The sequence below is a fragment of the Crinia signifera genome, chromosome 6 (assembly GCF_055691185.1).
Source record: "Crinia signifera chromosome 6, ASM5569118v1, whole genome shotgun sequence".
NCBI lineage: Eukaryota > Metazoa > Chordata > Amphibia > Anura > Myobatrachidae > Crinia > Crinia signifera.
The window spans coordinates 143,601,210-143,608,320 of NC_139222.1; positions in this window are offsets into that span (position 1 = coordinate 143,601,210).

Genomic DNA, 7,111 nt, shown 5'->3' on the forward strand with positions numbered 1-7,111 from the left:
TCTTTCCCGCCAAAGCGTGGACACTGATCCCAGTGTCCCCGCCCCGCCACCAGCCTAAAACACCCTAGCTACAACCAGAAGCAGATCCTCCAGAAACATAACCAATCCCTCCTTCACTAGATGTACCCCATCAGGCCGAAAAAGATACCGAGACTTAAACCTAATCCTAGGATGTGGGACGACTGCACCACCAGCCTCAAGAACCCACTTAGTCACTGCCGAATTAAGTTTTTGCCTGGACTCATCCACGGCCTTAGCCTCTCTAGCCCCCCTCCAACGAATCCGCGGAACGATAAACGACCAAACTAAGGTACAGTGTGGCCATGCCGTCTTAATGGCCGCCAGATCACTTAAGATCAGGGCCCTAAGGTTCAGTTGGGACATTTTCCCCAGGTCGTTGCCACCTAGATGAAGCACCAAGACCTCGGGCACACCGAACCTGCGTACGTTCACCATGAGGAACGTCTTCAGAGCCAACCAGGACATACCCCGCACACCCAACCACCGAATGAATTGGGAACAGGGAAAACTAGGCCCTTCCCCGGAAGCAACCAACCTAGCGGCCCAGTAAATAAATGAGTGTCCTACCACCCAGACTCTGAGTCTATCGTTCCCCACACCTACAAGGGAGAGAGAAAAATATAGAGGTGGTTAGTATGGATTATATTGGTGTCAAGGGACAAGGTATTGACTAGAGGATCTGCCAAAAAAGAAAAATTAAATTTTTGTAATCTGGTTGCGGCACGTTTTGGTGCCCAAGACAATGCTTCAATGCCAATTGAAGCCATACCAGGGCACAATAGGGAAGGAAACAAACAAGGGGAGGGGAATGTGGTTGGAAGGGAGTGAGGAATGATAGGTGTACTCGGCCGGAGAAAAAACGCTGGACCTGCTGAGGGACTCATAATCAAGACTAAAGCCGAATCAATTGGTCAATTCAGTCTGTCAGGTCAGGCAAAAAAGCGGGAAAACTCCTGACGCTGGCCCAACAGCAGAGCGTAGCTGATCCCCGAGTAGGATGGACAAAAGGGTAGGGGTAACAAAGGATCATCAATCAATCCAAAACAATAAAAATACATGCACACGGGTGCGCTCAGGGCAGCAAGTGAGGCCTAATGTACTTCCTGTAGCTAGCAGAGCGCCATCTACCTAGCGCCTTAATGTCCCCTATCGACTGTCCAGCGGCAGCGGCAGAAGTGGCCGCCCCTATGCGGAAGGAATGGGTGCCGAACTCCCGAGGGGAGAGGCCCAATCCAGACAAGCAATGACGCAGCATCCATCGGAACTGGTACATAGTCACCGATGAGCCGTCGTAGTGTAGTAGCCAGGATCCCATGCGGGGCGGCCTGACCAACGCATACCTAGCTGCCAGGTCCACCGGACAGGTCTCTATGGGACTAGCTGGGCCTAGGGACACCCACTTCCCCTTGGCCATCTGATCTGTCTTAGAACGCCTGATCTTTACCCATAGTACGCCACTATCTAATCTTACGTCAGACCCCCTAAGCATCGCCTCTCTACTCCTAGAGGGGGCAACCAACTCGGATATTCTAAAAGCTCCATGGAAGGCCATGGAGAAAGCAAGCTGGAAAAGGAGGGTCTCGAACGCGGAGTTCGCGCAGTCACCCACCATTCCCAGCAATGCAGGGAGCATAGCAGCCACTATGAGGCGCCGGGAATCGGGAGGGACAGGGTTAACCCGTGCCCATCCCTTCATTGCTTTGGTTATCAAAAAGCATTTAGTGAAGTCGGGACAGCCCCTAAGCCTAGCAAAGAAAGATATGCCCGCTAGATAGCGCCCCACTACGGCCCTGGATTTGCCCGAGCTAAACATCCGCCACAAAAAGGACAACAGCAGCCTACGCCCCCGCCTACCTGGCTGTGCAGCCCCTCCAGAGAAAGCTTCCCACTCAGTCCAGGCCTGCCGATATGACTTAAGCGTAGCAGGCGCCAAGGAAGACTCAGCTAGCCCCTCCAGTCCGGCCCGATCACCTGCCAAACAAAAGAGGGGCAGGGTACGCCCACCAGGTCAGCATCGGGGGCAAGCTCTCTAAAGCGCTGCCATTGGAAACGAGACAGAGCATCAGCAACCTCGTTGTCCACGCCCGGAACATGGCATGCCTTAAACAGGATATTAAAACGCAAGCATTGCAGAGACAATTGGCCTAGCACGCGCAACACCATGAGCGATCTGGCCCTCTGATTGTTGATGGCATGAACTGTGCTATAGTTATCGCACCAAAACAGGAGGCTCCTGTTCGCCAAGCGAGGTCCCCAGATTTCCATGGAAACCATAATGGGGAACAGTTCCAGCAACAGCATGTCCCTAGTGAGTCCTGCCTCAAACCAATCAGTGGGCCAGGCCGCAACGCACCAGCTGCCCGCCAGGAAACAACCAAAGCCTGTTGACCCCGCGGCGTCAGTAAACAGCTGCAATCTAGCATTGTCGACTACGGGAGCCAACCAGATGCGCACCCCATTAAATTCTTGTAGGAAGGAGGCCCAAACCTCCAGATCCCGTCTAATCTCCGCTGAAAGGCGGACTAGGTGATGCGCCCTGGTCACTCCCGCAGTGGCCCTCTCCAGCTTTCTGCAAAACAGCCTGCCCATAGGGATAACTTTACAAGCGAAGTTTAACTGGCCCAACAAGGATTGGGCCTGTCGCAGCGTAACCTTGCGCAATCGCCGGCATTCCGCGATCGCCTCCCCCAGCTTACTAACTTTATCCTGTGGCAGGCTGCAGCAGCCACGCGCCGTGTCAATCTGGATCCCCAGAAAAGACAGGCACGTGACGGGGCCCTCCGTTTTATCCTCTGCAATAGGGACCCCAAATTGGCGGAACAGTGAACGGATTTCGGACAGGAGGTTGGAGCAGCGGGCAGAGTCCGCCGGCCCAACGCACAAAAAGTCGTCCAGGTAATGAGCGATCCCGCTCATACCGGATGACTCTTCCACACACCAATGCAAAAAGGTACTGAACCTCTCGAAAAAAGCACAGGATACCGAACACCCCATCGGCAAACATTTGTCGATGAAATACTCCTCTCCTATGCGGAAGCCCATGAACCTGAAAGCATCGGGGTGTAGGGGAAGCAGCCTGAAAGCAGATTCAACATCGATCTTAGCCAGCAGGGCCCCTGTACCGTACGACCGAACCAACTCCAGGGCGTCGTCGAATGACTGGTAAGCCACCGAACAGTACGCCTCCGGAATTGCGTCATTGACAGAGAACCCGGCCGGGTAAGACAAATGCTGTATCAATCTGTACTTCCCAGGGGCCTTTTTCGGGACCACCCCCACCGGGGAGATAATCAAACCTTCTACAGGGGGATGGGCAAAAGGGCCGGCCATGCGCCCCAGCTGTATTTCCTTGTCGACCTTCTCCCATAATATGCTAGGGAGTGTGCGTGCTGACTGCAAATTCCTGAAAGAACCACCCTTAACTTCGCCTTGAACTGGCAACATGAAACCATGCCTAAAACCTTTCCTTAAAAACTCAGCGATTTCTCTGTCCGGGTATCGGTCGAGCCATCCGGCCATCGCCTCCACCCGGACAGGGGTATGAGCCCTAGCGAGGGGTTCCACCGCCGGACCCCCTTTGGGAGGAGCCTGCGCCCGCCCCCCTAGAGGGGCGGCCCCCCCGAAAGCAGTTGGATGCTGGGTGGTTGCCCGAGCAGTTGATGCAAACGTGTTTAAACCTGCAACGCTGCCCCAGCTGGCAAGAGGAATTGTTAAAGGCATAACACTTCCCCTTTGCAACCCCGGGACCCTGGGGGCGAACCCCCGGGGAGGCACGCCGCCCCTGAGGGTTATCCAGGGCCACTTTGGGGGCCACGGGAGGGGCCGTGCTCGCGACAGTGGCCGCCACGGAGCCCTCCATTGCAGCCAGTTGCAACCTGGAAACCTCCATCCAAACTTCCACATCTTTACAGCCTAGATCCATGACATGCAGGCAATCCTGTTTACGCCGGAACCGCTCGTCGTATGTACGCCAAGCGGTACCGCCAGAGCCACGCTGCATCTCATGTATCATATGAATGTACCGTATTACATTCATGTGCTCTTCGGGCCGGTCCTCCAGATAGCAGGCCGCGAACACGCAAAAACCCGCCAACCAGTTATCATATGACCTATAAGCCTCCGCCCCGATACCCCCCTTTCCTGCGGCTTCCTTAAACGCCTTTTTCGAATCCTCTGTAAGGCTTAAGATGTCCACAAAGTCACCCCTCTCAATCTTCACCCTAGAACTCTCACGCAGACCCCTAAGCACCGCGGTATAGTCGCAGTGCACTACCCCAGGCTGGTTACGCCTTTTCCGCTCTCTACGGGACAGGGAAGCACGCTTCTTACGCTTGGCACCCATGGCCAGACGTCCCACGGCCTTCTTAGCATTTTTCACCGCCCTCTTACGCGCCCTGGCCCCGCTGCTACGCGTGGACCCACCGGCCGAAGAGGACGATGAAGACGTGGAACGGCTACCCTGTGAGCTCTCCGAGGGAACATCAGACCCCGAACCTTCCACTACCTCCTCAGAGGCCTCACCTGATGACTCTGGCTGTGCAGCCCAGGTGTCGTCATCTGAGTCGTCGTCGTCGTCTCCCTCTTCAGCATCAGGACCTTCGTCACCCGGATAGTCCGTGAGGTCATCCTCGTCTGTGTGAACATGTAAGGGGGGAACCGAGGACCGGGGCCTCCTTCCTTGGGGCTGGGTGCGTCTCCGGCCGGACCCGGAGCTACTAGCGTCAAGATTAGATCCCCCTTCCATGACAGCCACCGCAGCACCCATATCCCGGAAAGCCCGGAAGAACTGGGAGCAACCTGGTATATCCCCCCCAGTGGCGCTTGCGGACCGACGCCGCCTGGACCCAGATCCCCCTGCCTCCGCGGGCATTGCCTGCATCAGGGGTGCCAGAGCCCCAGCGACCGAGGTGAGCGCTGCGGAGAGAACCGAGGGGTCATAGGCAGAGGCAGGACCCCTACCCACAGAGCCCCCCCTGGATCCAGCATCAGACCCGGAGTGGCTCATGCGGCTGGGAGACCCCCGCCTACTATGCCTCACACCCCCAGCAGTCCTCCGTGTCCTCGCTCTCCCCCGCTGCCGGGACCCTGCGCTGTCCCTGCTGGGCCTACTCTGCGGGGGAGCCTCCCCTTGACTACTGCCCAAATCACGGCCCCCACCCCCCCTCCGTGCCCGCCCCGGGCCTGCACTCCTAACCGCCCGGTGACCTGTGCGGCTCCTTGCAGGGCTAGCAGGAGGGAGAGGCTCCCCTCTCCCTCTGCCCGATCCCCGCCGAGCGGGGACCGGCGATGACGACCGCGGCACGGTCCTGGCGCGCCCGGATGACGTCACCCGCCGCGCTGCACCACGCTGACCGCGAGCCGCGCTGGGGAGAGCCGCCACTGCCGCCACAGCAGGAGCCCCTCTCGAGCGACGGCCGGGAGCGGGCAGCGGGTAAGCCTGCAGTGGGGACACGCCGGGGGAAACCGCCATGCTGTCCTGGTCGCCATCGGCCGCAAACCTGGCGGGCGGCCGGGCAGCGCGCCGTGGGCGCGAGGAGGGGGTGACCTGGGACCCAGACATAGGCCAGCCAAAGCAGTAATAAACAAAGAACTGGGGGAATCTGCAGCAATGAGGGGAGCTCAGGGGATCAGCAGCCACTCACCCCAAAATCCAGCAGGAAAGAGGAAAAACTCCTCCTCTTCCTGCCCTAATATCCCAGCTAACTTGCCATTCCCTCTAACCTTATTGGGTCCCCGAGTCACATGCTCCCCAAGGGTCACACACACAGCATTGGACGTTTAACCCACTCCATGCCTATTGCTGGCATTATGTTAACCTACGAATACGAAAATTCTGATTTTTGGCATAGTAAATACCAAAAATACGTATACGCCAAAAAAAAATCGTATTTTCGTATGAAAATACGATTTTTTCACGAAATTTTGCTTAGTAAATTTCCCCCATATAATGGCAGTTCGATATCATCCCCTCAGTAGTGCTGTTACAGATGTCCCCAGTAAGTTTTTAGCAATAAAAAAAAATTGCTCACTTTCTGGAATGTATGGTTTTCGGAATAATTCGGATAATGGATATTCGGATACGGGATACTCAACCTGTATTTTAAAAAAATTGAGAACACTGACTCCTGTTACCAGGAAATCTTTGTAAATATAAGAGCTCGTCTATGAGATCTTCTCCAGACCAGACAAACCATCTCATCATTCTTTGAAGGTGAGCAAAGGCTGTGGTGGGAATTGTGATGAAAAACATCTCAAAGAGATTATGCAGTCTCAACAATGCACTCATTTAATTGAACCACATCTTTCATTACCCTTTGAGTGTACAAGTCAATTTGTCAAAATAGGTGTGAAATTCCCAAGCAAACATTAGTAGTCATCATAATGACCTGTTATGTTTACCTTATATAGGAAATATAGGGGGTGATTCACGTTGGCTCGGTAAGCAGTGTACACGCGCTGCTTACCGAGAGGCTAGACGCCGCCCGCTGGGTGCGATCGTACTCACGCCCCCCTTTCCCGAGCATACATCTGCATGTGAATGAATGTGTACGCTCACACAACCATTTGCATGCGAATGTACAGGGGAAAAATCATTCGATGGTTGGTAAAAATGACCTGTTCGCAAATAAAAGTCAGTCTAGGCCGAATTTTATTTATGAGCACCTGGACGAAGACGCAGTGAGCAGGCTGCGTTCACATGTGGGGACACCTAGGAAACGCTGGTCGTCCCCATGCTCCAGCCCCCTGTCCGCACCACTGTGTGCGAACGCCTCGGCGAGTGTGATACAATAAAGGAGAACATCCACTACCAAACCTTCCAACATTTCTAATTATGAATTTGGGACCTGCTGCACCAAAGGGGTTGTAGCCAAGGGGTGGTAGACGTGCCCTTGGATAGAGGGGGCATGGTCTAATGCTGCAACCCCCAGTTTTTATCATTTTTGGGGTTGTGACCAGCACTCCCCTAGAGATTGGACAGCCCTTGGCCCCCTTAATTCACTGAAGAGATTGGCATATATTCAGCGATCACCAGTGGTGACCTCGGGCTCCCCCCCAGCCCCTGGGACATTGCCACCTGTGGGAGGGACAG